The sequence below is a fragment of the Lates calcarifer genome, linkage group LG18 (genome assembly GCF_001640805.2).
Source record: "Lates calcarifer isolate ASB-BC8 linkage group LG18, TLL_Latcal_v3, whole genome shotgun sequence".
NCBI lineage: Eukaryota > Metazoa > Chordata > Actinopteri > Centropomidae > Lates > Lates calcarifer.
In genome coordinates this window covers 922,136-936,351 of record NC_066850.1, presented here as the reverse complement: position 1 = coordinate 936,351, position 14,216 = coordinate 922,136, and positions in this window count along the sequence as shown.

Below are 14,216 nucleotides of genomic sequence, written 5' to 3'. Positions count from 1 at the left end.
TTGATGAGCCATTAAAAATGCCACACACACAAAGCCTGCTGTGTGTCATGTCAATAACTAGTCCTCCTTCTTCAGGTGAGAGGCAGAGCTACAGAGAGAGGAAGGATGAGCGCTCGCTCAGACGACTACTTAGGCCTTATTTGCATACATCAAACTCTCAGGAGGATTTGAGTCAGTCACACCGTCGGCAATATTCCCCTCACATCTATTGTGGAGGCTTTGTACAGGATGACACATGGTAATATGTGATAAAAGCCATATGCTCATTTCAGTGACACGTCTCCATTGTCTCTGGGTTAGATGTTGGATGACAAACGCCTAAAGGCAGCAAAGACCTGAACTCGCGCCACCCACTTATCCCTAAATGCCCCAGCATGGATGTGACCTTTTAGAAAACCATTTCACAACCGGTACCAGATGTTAGGAGCCGCTCTCACGTCCCCTCAATGTCTCGTCCCTTATTGTTTAGTTTCTCGCTCTAATTCTCCTCTTTCATGTCCTTTACGTCACCTTTCCGACTCTGATTCACTTCTCTTTTTCCTCCCCTTTAATTCTTCACCTCACCCTTCCCTCGTCTTTCTCTTATTCTTTTCTTCTCTCTTTCATTCAGTGCACTCCTCTTCATTTCTCTGACATTCGATTGTCAGATGAGGACTTGTTCCAAACGGTCCAATATGGTATGCATTATCCTGTCAATCCAGCACGTGTGCAAAGCAGCAGTGGTTGCACTCAACTTCAGCAGAGATGGCAGAGGATTTAATGTCCAACTTGTTGCAATTTTGGACTTGACTTTTCAAAATAAAATGTCTTTTATCACCCTGAAGAAGCAGCCTGTGACAGTGACAGTGTAATCAGCATTCTCCAGTAGTAGTATGGATTTAAGCACCAGTCACTGTGGTTTATGATACTCCACCGTGCAGATGGGATATTAAAATGATTTACTGACACAAATCATGGCAGAATTCTGCTCAGAGGACCCAGTGTAAGATTTATACAACCACACAAAAGCTTATAGGTTTATAATTTGACAAGTATCAAAGGCAGCGTTGCGTTTACTCTCTCCTAAAAGTCACGTGTTGTAATGCGTGTGGCTACATTACAGTATGTCCTCCTATAAGTCATACAGCCAGAGGCCTTTGACACGTAACCTGACCTGATCACATTGTTCTGGGAGATTTGTTGAACATTGAAGGCGTCACATGAGGATAATGTCTCTGTGTCGAATGGATGGAAAAAGATTCTGTGTCAACTTTAACAAAAGCCTTCTGATATCTTTCACTTTGCACCCACACAGGAATACATGGACTTTACACTGCCCTCTCCCTCTGCTGCTCTTTTTCATCATCCTCTTTTCTTTTTCTTTTTTAAATCTCGATCTGTTTCTCTTCAGACACCTCTCACCCCTTTCTCTCCCTTTCACACCAGTTTCCACGTTGCTCTTTCTTTTGCTTGACACCTAAATGCAACCTTTGATCCGGTTCAGACGTCTGTTCTGTTAAGGCCACAAAGCTTCCTCCTCCTCCCTTTTTAATATTTTCATCTCCTGACCCTCAGACCTGAACTCTGCAATGTATGAAACACATGTTAACATCCTGTGGCCATGAAAGCTTTTCATCTTCCTGTCTCCTCTTCTCCTTCTTATTTTCTGTTATCTCCTCTCCTCCCTTTTCAAGATGCTCTCTTCATCTTCAGACCTGCAAACCTGACCTCCATTTTAAGTCTATGTCATAATGAAAGCTCTAAGTTTGTGATTTGCCTCTCCTCTCTCCTCTCCTGTCGCTCCACACCTCCTCCTCCTGGTTTCTTCCTGTCTAGCTCACGTTGCCGTTCTTCTCATTCCTCTTTCTCTCTCTGTCTTTTCAGTGTACTTGTTTTTTATATTTCCTGGCCTCAGAATTTGACCCCAGCATCTTCTGTCTGTCAAGGCTCCCCACCTCTGACGCTCTGTTTCTACACTATGTATCTCAACAAAACAACTCCTCTCGGCTGGAGGGACAAAAAAAATGTTCTTTTTCCTTCTGCCTCCCAACAGCCTCTGCAATGCAGTAACAGATGTTTCACAGAGGAGAGAAGGTTACCCACAGCTGAAGCACATTCACTTATTCAGACTATTGTGTGAGTGCATGTGTGTGTGTGTGTGTGTGTGTGTGTGTGTGTGTGTGTGTGTGTGTGTGACTAAGTGCCCGGTGTCTTGTCTCACTAAATATTTGAGCAGCAGCAGAGCCTGAAGCTGTTTTTTTGGGGACATTTTAAGAACGCGACTTTCTTTTTCTTTTCTCTCTTTTTTGGTCTCCAACACTTTTTTACTCTTCCATCCTTCTTTTTGTCTTTTTCTTCTTCTCTGTCTCAATATCCTCTCTCCATCTTTCTTCATGTCTTTCTTTCTGTCTCTAGCATTAACAGTTGGCCCACAACGTGATGTACCACTTAATGAGAGCTTCTGCAGACAGAAAGTGCAGTAAACAAAAGACAAACTAAAAAAGATTAAAGGCCTGAATAAACCAATATCTAAATCAGAGGATCTGCTCGAGGAGGCAAAACTAATCTGTATGAATGTTTGACTTCAACATCTGAATTCACACCTTTGATCAGAGCGAACCGTCCTGACACCTGAAGACGCATACTGTCGACATCTTTGGCCGCCCTGCACCAGAGCTCCTGGCCTCCACCTATTTCACATGGACAAGTGAATGTCATTTTGGAGTGTGAGTCTATCGCCATGCTAGCAGGTCACTGTGGTCATAACATCCTAACATCATATTTCATACATCTGCTTTCTTACAGCAGACTGCAGCAACGAACCAGTGCACAGATCCATCTGAAAAGCTCTGTGCACACACACATACACACAAACACGTTTCGCCACAAGCTAACTGGAATTTAACAAATTGCTGATATTACATTCAGGCCCCAATTCCCAAAAATATAACACAAAAAGATTGTTTTGTTGTTTGCAATTCATCACTGAAGTACTCTAAAACAGTTTAAGCTCCCACGCCCACCAGCTGCGATCCCAGTTCAAGCAGAAATTATTTGTGTTTTGGTTGGAGTAGGGCTGACGTGTTTTCGTAATCGATGTCAAGCTCTGCAAGGAAGCAGCTCCACCGGATGCTGATTTCCTCGGGCTTCAGCACAGAGAGAGAGATCAGTGATCTGAGAGAGAAAGCGAGCGAGAGCGGGCCAAACAGGACGGCAGCCAAAGCAAAAAGGGAGATGGATCGAGAGAGATAGAGGGAGATAATGAGAGAAGCAGGAGGCCCACAGACACTGGAAGAAAGATGAAACAAAGGGGAGAGAGGGAAGCCTCGATAACAATACAGAGGAACAAAGAACAAGTGAGGAAACACAAGCGGAGAGAGTCAGACGGGCAAAAGCTTGGCTTCAGTTAGAAATCTGTTCCAAGGCATTATCAGGCAAGCATGTACTTTGTTTTTAATCGTATCCGTTTTATCAGAAACCGTTCACTGTCCACTTTACAAAGCTGCAAACACCATCATCAACCATCATCACAAATCAGAAAAGTACTTGGTCTGTGCTGGAAAATACTGAACACACTAAGGATAGAGATCATACTGTAACATACTGTAGGAACAACCATTCTCTATAGATGCTCTGACTGTAGAAATCAGTGGAAAACATCTGCAGACCTTCCACCACAACATGTCTCATATGGCATGCTGGGGAACAGCAGGGAAAAACACCTAATCTCACCTCTCACCTGTCTGCTGTTATTCTGTCGTGACCTGTGGTCGAACAGACGTGTTTTTGTTGTGTGTGAGGCGTCATCCCTTCCTTTTCTCCATCTCTGAAACCTGTCAGAAGTGTTTTTAGGCCGTGTGTGTGTGTGTGTGTGTGTGTGTGTCCATCTGTCATATCAAGATACTCTTAACATTTGTATGAAGCATATAATCTGCTCTCTGATGGTGGTCACTTTGCCTCTGAAAGGCTTTTGTTCATCCATCACATCTTTTTCTTTAGGATATGTGTGTGTGTGTACTCTGTGTAATGACAGCACGTGTGTCACTTTGTCTGAAAGCCTTTTCCTTCTCTGTGCATGTTTCTGTTTTTGTGACTCGTACATTACGCCCTGTTCTTCTGCGTGTGTTTCATGTCAAATAGAAACGGTGATTTGTTTCTTTCATGTGGCTGTTTCTTCAGTGTCCCTCCTTCCTTCCATTCAAACACTTTGACAAATTTCCTCCACTCTTCAGGAGCAGCGTGTTGACGTGTTTGGTGCTTTCTTGCTGTGTCGCTCAGACGGGTTGTGTTGTGACACGTCTGACAGTCTGACTGAACAGCTGAGTGGCTTGCTGACTATTTGCCTATCATTTGGCTGGGTGACTGATTTGTGGACGGCTGAATGACTGGCTAGTTTACAGACAGGGTGACAGGCTGATTGACTGTCTGCTTTGTTGACAGAGTGATTGACTGGATGTAAATCTGACTGACTGCTGAGTCATTGACTGACTGACTCAGGCTGAGAGACTGGCTGTAGTTAGGCTGTGGCTCTGTGTGTGACCTGGACGCTGTGGCCAAGGGACTGGGTGGCTGCTTCACTGGCTGACTGGTGAGCTGACTGATGCCGAGCTGTTACTCATGTTTGGGTCATGTTAGGTTTTGGAGGTGTCAACCACACAGACTGTCTCTAATTCAGTTCATCTATGACTCCACAACTGGAGCTTCATCACATTTTAAGGCCGTTGGTAAAGTTGTGTCTGGATCTGCTGCAGCTCAGATTTGACACTCCAGCAGCTGGAAAACGGTTTGATAATTTCTGTGCATGTAAAGTATTTAACAGCCACGCAGCCCAGAAATAGAAAAAACAACACCACAAAAGCAAGAGAGCGAAGCAGCATTCAAATGAGATTATTATGGGGTTAAGTCAGAGAGAGAGAAGCTATGGAAATGTTGGTTTAAATATTTAGAAGTGTGTGTGTGTGTGTGTGTGTGTGTGTGTGTGTGTTTTAAGTCTCAAAAAAGTGGAAAAAATTGTTTCTCTATTAAGTGAGAGACTGATGCATTAAACATTTAATCTGCATTTTGTTGGCCCATTGAGACAGCAGAACAAGCTGGAACACACTGACATGTTCTCGTCCTGAGCTGTCGTCGGTTTATAAACCCTGCTTTTATCTGGACTTCGTCTGTGATCAGTCCAACATTTACTCTCTTTTTAGCAGTCTCAGTTTCATCACCACTTTACTCCCTTTATAAATACAAGCAGCCACTGATTTAAAAGTTAGAGACAGATCTTTGACAGTCTCAGTTAATCGGCTTCATGAGGACTGTGTGGGTGCTGAATGATGTACCAGCTGTCCCCAGATGTTGCTGAATCCTGATTGGTGCATGGAAATACAGACGTGACATCAGTGTTTCCTCACCAAGCCCAGCCCATAATAAAATAATAACTAAACCTCTTGTGTAAAATATAAAGAGGTGTCTGCACCTCGGTGTGTACTCGTGTGTCCCATCCCTCAAGGTAAGAAGTCAGAGTCAGAGCTGCTGTTTGTGCTCCGTCTGCTCGCTCAGGTCAAACAGGAGAAAGTGATACTTTCACTTAAGCCAAAGAAAGATAGCAATCAACTTCATCATCTCCTCTCACCTCTGCAGTCAAAGTCAAGGATCTCGTCACATCCTCCCCACCCCCACTCCCCCGGATCTGTCCTCATCCTCCTCTGCTTCTATCCTTAAAATCCCCATCTCCCTGACTTTATTTACACTGCTCATCCCTCATTAGCACTTATTTATTTTTATCTCTCTGTTTAGATGTGTTTAATTCACACATCAGTCCCTCTCTCTTTCTATTTTTATCTCTCCTCCTCACTCTCTCCAGGTTACATTCCTCTTTTTTAGCAGCCTTTTCCTTCACTCTCTTGCTCTCCTCCTCAGTGGGACTGCTGGTTTTGGCGGAGGAGAGGCAGAGGTAGAGGTAGAGGTAGAGGTAGAGGTAGAGAAGGTCACCGTAGAGATAAGTGGAGCTTGTATCAGTCTGGCATCTCCTCCCCTCCAGATTGGTTTCCTCCTGCCCTTTAGTCACACCGATGCATAATTCATCTCCCCCTCGCTCTTTGTCTTTAATTGTCAATTTTCGTTGCCCTCTTTCTCCATTCTTTCATCGCTCTCTCCTCTTTTTTTTGGCTGTGTCTGCGTCTTTCTCTTCTCTCTATCTGCTTGTGGTCTCTCTCCATGACAGTTTTCACTCTTGGTCTCCTCCCCGTTCTTTTCATATTTCATCCCTCCCATCTCTCTCTGTCTCTCTTGATTTCCTCTCTTCCATTTTTCATATTCCGTTTTTCTCACTTCCCAATGCACATCATTCATTCACGAGAAAACAAGTGATGCTGAGAGCCCAGTATTCAAAGCTGCTGGAGAGAGATGGTGTATGAAGGTGTGTGTCCATGTCTTTTCTGTACTCTGTCCTTTATTCCCTGCTGCACCGTCATCACTCTCCTCTACTGTGAGCGCCCTGATTTGAAGCTAGACAACTTAATGTACCTTGTTTTCATCTGCAAAAGAAACTGTCTCTGTACACACACACACACACACACACACACACACTACATAACTAAGTGTTTCACCTCCTGAATTGCTTCTAACAAATGAGTGTAAATAAGGCCGTTTAGGTGTAAGTGTGGTACTTCATCATTTTTCTGCCGCAATAATTATTGGACTCTTGTTTTTTTTTCCCCCATTTCCACTCAATGCAGAAGCGAGCGGCTGTTTGAATTATGCATGTTTGTTTGTTGGTTTCATTACAGAAGCAGATGTCTCAGCTGGAATAATGGAGGATTTCAGAGTGTTATTATGTTGGGTCTCTTTTCCTCGTACACTCTGGTTGGAGAGATGATGAGCACTTTTGGTGTCTTTCAGCTCAATATGAATGAGTTCTTGAGACACCGCTGTAAATATTTGATTATAGTTCTCACATCTACCAAGCAGCAGTGAAGGGGGTCAGGGATGGGTTTGTTGATATGACTCCAGCCTCATTTCCGTGTATCTGCTCTCTATTTCACTGTGTCATATCATCTGCCTGTTCGCAGCCACAATGTGGTTCCATCCAGAATTTAATATCTGCATTGTAGTCCTCATTTCTGCACACTATCACATGATTTCACAGCGTGATGAAGGCTGAAACACAGATGACACACAACTACTGAACCCACAGGCATTACAAAAACAAACTACTTTCACATGCACAACTAATACCACTTTGTCGATACTGAGCAGCAGAAATAAACACCAGCGCAGACATCGGTCTCTTTTAGTGAGCAGCATTGGCAGCAGCAAACTAATACTTTCTAATATGTAATTTATAGGATGGTTTACAGCCCCTGTGGGGATTTTTTTCTCCTTCAGTGAAACTGGTGCAATAAGGCCTTGGTGACCTTTTAAACCTCCTTCTTACTCTTTCAAACCTTGTAAAAGTGTAATTGTATTTTTGTCATTCGGGCCCAGGCTACGAGGAAATTTGTATGCTACAGTAGAAATAAAATGGCTGCTACACTGAATGTACAAACTCTGCCTGATGCTGAGCTGCAGCCCTGTTAAACACTCCACATCACTGTTATCACCATCTGCACTGTGCTAATATTAAGTTTCATCTCAGTCTCAGTTGCCTTAACCTGAGTCCTTGATCATCATCACAGCCTCAGGCCGAGCTGAAGCCTGAAAACGTGTTTGAATATTGTGTTATGCTTCATAATCTTACAAGGCGCGTAATTTTCTCAACTCATACTTTAAAATTTCTCCAAAAGGTAATAGTTTGCTGTAAGCGGTGCCACTGCAGATACCTGATTGAAGTAAAATGTCTGATATCTGGGAGATAGGCCACATAAAATACAGGCACTTTTACTTTGAAAATAAAAGCAAATGATTCTCTTAACTCGACTAAAAAGATGTTTTATGGAAGAGAAATGTGTTTGCTTTGTTCCCTGATCAACTGATGAGAACAACGTCTTTCATTCTCCCAGGTCTTAATATCTGCTGCATTATCTGAAAAGGAAAACAGTCATTTCAAGTATCTGCTCTCATATCGGACTCTCATCTCATCAAACTTTCAGCCTGTGGTCACATTCTCCTCCGCTCACAGCTGGTCAACTTCCCATTCCAGCACTTGTCGGCTGTCACTGTGATAATAGTCTACCTTGAAATGACATATCGCCTGAAGGGAAAGTAATCCTCACAGACATCGCAGATGTTAAAGAGGTACAACATCAACATCGCTAATGTGCTTCACAAAAACCAGTGGCTTCATTGTGTTTTTACCAGGTTTTGCCTGGAGCGGTTTAGTGTTACTCAGTCACCAGCCACACTAATGTCAAAATGTGCTGTGCCAAAGATCACTTAAAAACAAAACACCAGGGAAATCAAAGTATTTAAACATATATGGTCACAGTCAGGGGGAGACTCTGCAGGTTAGACAACTGCCTGCAGCTCCAACTAAAAGATTAATGATGTTTAGATATAAAAGGTAGGAAATTATTATCCACATCTATCAGGAGGAGAGCCAGTCACTTCTTGTTACTCTAACATTTACCAGACAGTTTGTAAATAGTCTTGATACTTGATTTTCACCTGACCTGGGCTCCTAAGAGTAATAACAGTGAGGTTTACACACTGAAAATAAGACGCAGCAGAGACCACACGCCTGGGTTAGAGGGTCATAATGTACTTTATAGTAATCCTGTTATTATGTGTATGCACCCTGAGGCTTCATGATGACATGAGGTGAGACTGACTCAACATAAGCTGAATGAATCACAAAAGCTATCACTGCTGCTGATTTGAACACAGTGACAAGCTTTTACCGTGAGTGGCTTCTAAAAGACGTGTTTGTTGTTCATGCATGAGAGCCATTTTCAAAGTGTATGCTAACTAAAAGCTGCTGCTACATGAACACAAAGAGTGGTAGAAAGTCAGTGTAGCTGTTTGAAGCTGTCAGGCAGTACACAGTTAGCTCCTCCATCCCAGCGTCTCCCTTCACGTCTGGGTCACACACTTCTCCTCCTCCTCGCTATTTGGAGGCCACAGGACTCCCTGTTGGTCTGTAATGAGCTGCAGAGTCAGCACCTACTACACACACACACACACAGGATTTACACACTGGGATCCTCCAGTATCTGAGGACAGTAAGGTAAGGTATTCACATACATTCAAAGATGCTGCAAAACAAGCTGCTGACAGATGCTCATGATGAAGAGCAGCATTACAGGAGGCTGTTCTCTCTCCTTTACTCCACATATCTACCCTCACTTTTCTGTGTCTCTGCCTCTCTTTTTATATTCTGTTAGCATGTGATCGAAGCAGAGAGAGTCATATTATTAAAAACAGCCTTTTAGAATCGACCTATTTTTCCTCTTTATCTCTCACTTTGATCACACATTCACAGCACAGTATGTGAGGATGTATAATGTGTGGGTGTTATTAGCTGATCCCCCATGGCCAAGCTGAAACTCAGGCATATGTAAGGTTTCCTTCCAGAAAACCTGGTGCTGGTAATAATGAAACTATAGGGAACACACACACACACACACACACACACACAGTCATTAAAGTGCATGGATGAACATGCAGACACAGGACTGAAGATGACCTCTGACCCTTCACATCCTACTCATCACCTCATCCAGCTCCATCCCTCAGGGAGGTGCTGAGGGTCACTGCCCACTAAGACTGAACACTGTAGAGATCAGGACTCTGATATTTCTACACATGTAGGTGGCTGTTTCTGCTGTTTTATTACTGTACTGTTTCAATAATATCAGTCGTGTCTGTATTTTCTGTCCACGTCCAGGGAGGACTGTAAATCCACAGCATCATTAAAACATATGTCAGTGTTCAGCATCGGGATCAGTCACATTTTGCAATGATTACTCTCTCTTTTCTTTTCTCTCTGTGGCACAGTGACACCTGCTGACCAGCTGAGAAAGTACATGCACATTTCCCAGCACAACACACACACACACACACACACACACACGAGCAGACACTCAAAAGTCACACTTCCATAAAAAGACAAAAACAAATTTATCTTTTCTGAGACAAAAATTGGTTTGCAGTCAGTGCTTCTGTTTACCTTCTCCACCTAAGCAGGAAATGGTATTCCCGCTGTGTTTAAATAGCCTGCGCATGAGATCTCAACCATCTGTGTTTTATTGAATTATGACAGAAAATTGTGTCGTGCTCCGTCACTGTCAGGCAGAGCTCGTGGGTGACGGAGCGGGGAGGATGAGAAGACAAAGGCAGAGCATCAGGTGGGTGGCACGGTGCCTTGGTGACCTGAGGTGCATGAAATGTCACCTCTGAAAAACCTCAGAGGCCAGAAAAACATCGGAATTCACACGGGAAACGCATCGGATGACTGCACAGTAAAGGCAGAGGAAAAGCACAGACACACCGGACACACAGACACACACTCACCAACACAAACACACAGCACTTTTGATTGATTGGAAGAGACTGGAGAAAAGCAGATGCTGGACCTGGCACAGCACAACTCAATGTGGCTGCATTATGGTACATGAGACACAAAATGACATAAAGCAACACTGCGGAGGTTTCCATTCCAACAATACACATCTGAATTTCTCAAACGCCATCAACACACACACACAGACTGACAGACAAGCAAGCATGGCCCTGGTCTAACCAGCAGGGGATGCTGTTGCTCTGATATACTCATAAGGAACCTGTGCTAATGCAGGATACAGTTTCTTCTTACCTGGTATTCACTCTTTTCTGTGTAAATGGAGTGAAAAATGAATAAAAAGTAAAAAACATTTGTCCTTGTTTCAAACCATCAACTTCTGGAAAAGTGACCTGAAACATCTTGATTCAGTCTGCTGCTCAATATCTCACACGTCTGTGAGCTAAAGCTCCTCAGCTAGGTATTGTTTTGCTCTCTGTGTGTGTGTGTTTGAGTAGCTTCCCATCATGCATCTCAATCTGCCCCCTCAAACTCAACTCTGGGTATAATCTGTATATATCTCCCTGTCTTTACCCAGGTGATAGTAGTGAATGACTGTGTGCTCTGAGCAGCCTCCAGGTGTCTAGACAGGAGGTGTGGGAGGGTTAAACTAATAATTAGATACAAGGTGGTGATCAGATAAACAGAGGTGAGCAGAGCAAAACAAGTTCTCATCTAATTAAAAGTGGTTTTCAACATAATTCACCCAGCTGTCATTTAACCCTCCAGTTTACTGACAGAACACAGACAGATGATGCAGCGGCCTGTCGCCAGCATTCACTTAAACAACACTTAGACACTCTCTCTAACACACCACTTTCCATTGATTTCTGCTCTGCTTTCAGTCCCATCCAGTGGCATCAGATGATTAAGAAGCTCCTCAGAGCACTTTAAAGTTCTCAGCAGTTTCCGTTCACACACCTCAAGCAGTAAAGGCTGATAACACGCTGTCATTACAGCGGTGTGCTCAGCCCACTGTCACAACCCATCACTGCCAGCACTCCCCGATCACCAGCCAGAGTCTGACTCCACCACAGATAACTTTCTTTTTAAAGTTCACCTCCTATCCATCTATCTACACAATAATGAACCCACTGTTCTGTCCAGTTCACTGTAGTCAATGTGCTGTCACTTCATTAAAGGTTCAAGAAGTCAGGTGCTTCTGCTACAAGACTCATTCATTAAAGCAGATCAGAGATGTAACTGTATCTCTATAAGGGTCGTTTACTGCTTACTGTGTGTGTGTGTGTGTGTGTGTGTGTGTGTGTGTGTGTGTGTGTGTGAGCCTCTGGGTGTATCATGGTGCTTTAACAAAGTTTCCCTCCTCTACTTTTTAAGAGTGAGATGTCTCATCCATGAACATTCAAGGTCACCTCTCACCCACGTCGAATGCTAAATGAGATGACCTTTTGACCTTTGATGGATGAATAATTATGCTGTCAGTCACAGGCGGGATGAGGCAGAGGAGAGTAATCCAGCAGACAGAAGGATGGAGTCAAAGTCAGTAGCAAGGACAAAAGACATTAAGAAACATTCCTGAAAATGGCAAAAGATATGTTCATTTGTGTGCTACAGCCTTAAAGAGAGAACATGTGTGGGAGATAAAGTGTGTTAGAAGATGATGCAACATAAGGAGAGGGAAACGTGAAGGCCAAAAAAACTCAAACAGATCAAGAGGGAGAGGAAGAGAATAAATACAGGGAGGCAGAGACAGAAAACATTTAACAGCTAAGAAAGAAAGAAAGACCTATACCACATTTTTAAATCTCTGTCAGCTCCTGTGAGCATTCGGAGCACTTTTCATATCCGTCCATCAGATGGCAGCAATGAGCTGTAGGTTAGTGCTGAGCCACTCAGACTACAGACACCATCTCTCAGAGCCTCCTGGAGACATACTGGCACTACTGAAACATACTGCTATTCACCATGAAGGGATGAAGCTTAAAGGATGACAGGGCCTCAGAACAGCAGCCCATTGAGTTAGACTGTAAGCAGCACGATCAAAGCCACGCAGCAAATCAATTTACTACTGGACAGAAAGAGGTGGAACTACAAGCCTGTAATGACAAACTCTCCTTCTTCATATTCACAGCTTATGAAGACAGTTTCTCTGTGACATGGTCTTACAGCCCCCCCCTCCACTGACTCATTTAGAAAAATAACTTTTACAGAGAAGACCACAGGAGGTGGATGAGTAAATAATAAACGACATGTGAGTGAGCACGTCACAGGGTGCCTGTCTCTGCATATTCCTCCATGTCGGCTGAGGTGTGTATAATTTATTCTCCACACAGCACACATACAGTGAAAGCCATAAAATCTTCATGGCCTTTGCATGTTCCTCCTGACTGTATGCCCTACTAAACTCAGGACTCTTCACTGTGTGTGTGTCCTGCTGTGCGTGTGTGCACTCACCCTCTTCTTTGTGTACATGCACATGCCCTTGATGTCCCTGTGCGCCTCAACCATTAAGTATTTCCATGCATGCGTTCATCAGTGAGAGAACCTCTCCTCTTTATCTCCACCCACACACGCCAACCAGCAGAGTCTCCCTGGACCACACCACACAATAGACATGATAATTACATGTGAAGTGTTGCCCTGTGCCTTCCAGCTGATTAAAATGGCACTGTAAGTTGCTGTGGTGGTGTTTTCAAGGTCAGATACACATTGTCATTTGAGGGATTTAACCTGTGAAGCCCGGCGGATGCTGAACACTCACTGAGAGATTAGGCTTGTTTTCATGTCAAAGGGCCAAGTCAAATGTTTCCATGAATTCAAACAGAACCACACATGACTCACTGGACACTGCGCTCTGCACAGAAAAGTTAAGATGCAAAAAGTGAATTAGAAATCTACTCCTCTCCTTCAACAAGTACTGCATGCCTTAAAGCAAACCACACTGACTCCCAGTTACTCCACAACTCTATAACTTTTGACTCCTTTGCCACAGGGATCATTAAACTTTCACTGAATCCAAAATACCCAGGGCGCTCGGCAGAATCGTCTCTGTGCTACTTTACATGTAGAACTTCTCTCTTTTAACTTGAATCAAGGTCAGATGAAGATATTGGCTGGAGCAACTCAAGCTATCTATCTTCAGTACCCCCTCACCCCCCGGTGAAACTTGGCTCTGTGTGTGTGTGTGTGTGTGTGTGTGTGTTTGCCTGTGCTCCCCCGGCTGGAATTGGCTCCAATCACCTATTTGATGTAGAAGGTCACCAGCTAGATGTCCACTGTGTCTGCCAATTCACCCTCTCTCACACTCTCTCATATGGTTTTTGGAAAACACAAATACACAAGTAATCATGGCGGCAAATATACACACACATACACGCCTTTCTAAATGTCCTGTTTATTACACGTGTTGTGTCTCTGTGTCTGTCTCCTCCACACATGGTTGAGGCTGCAGCAGTGTGAAAGGTTCACTTACAGTACTAAGAGCACTTAAGACATAATACACTCATTTCATTTAGTCCTGAGAGTCTCTTGAATTATTGACTGAACTACTGGACACACAGTACTCAGTAACAGGTTGTGTGTGTGTGTGTGTTTAATCACAGTAGCCACATATCCCTGATCACTCTCTGTGGTTCCAAAATGTAGCTAAAATCATCAGCTTTCTATCTCACACATTCATCCATGACTGTTAACTGTTTCAGCTTTCAGCAACTGATTCATTGCTCACTTGCCAACTAGTTTCACACACTCAACAAATTGTGTTTGATCGACTCAGTGTGTGTATATTTTTATC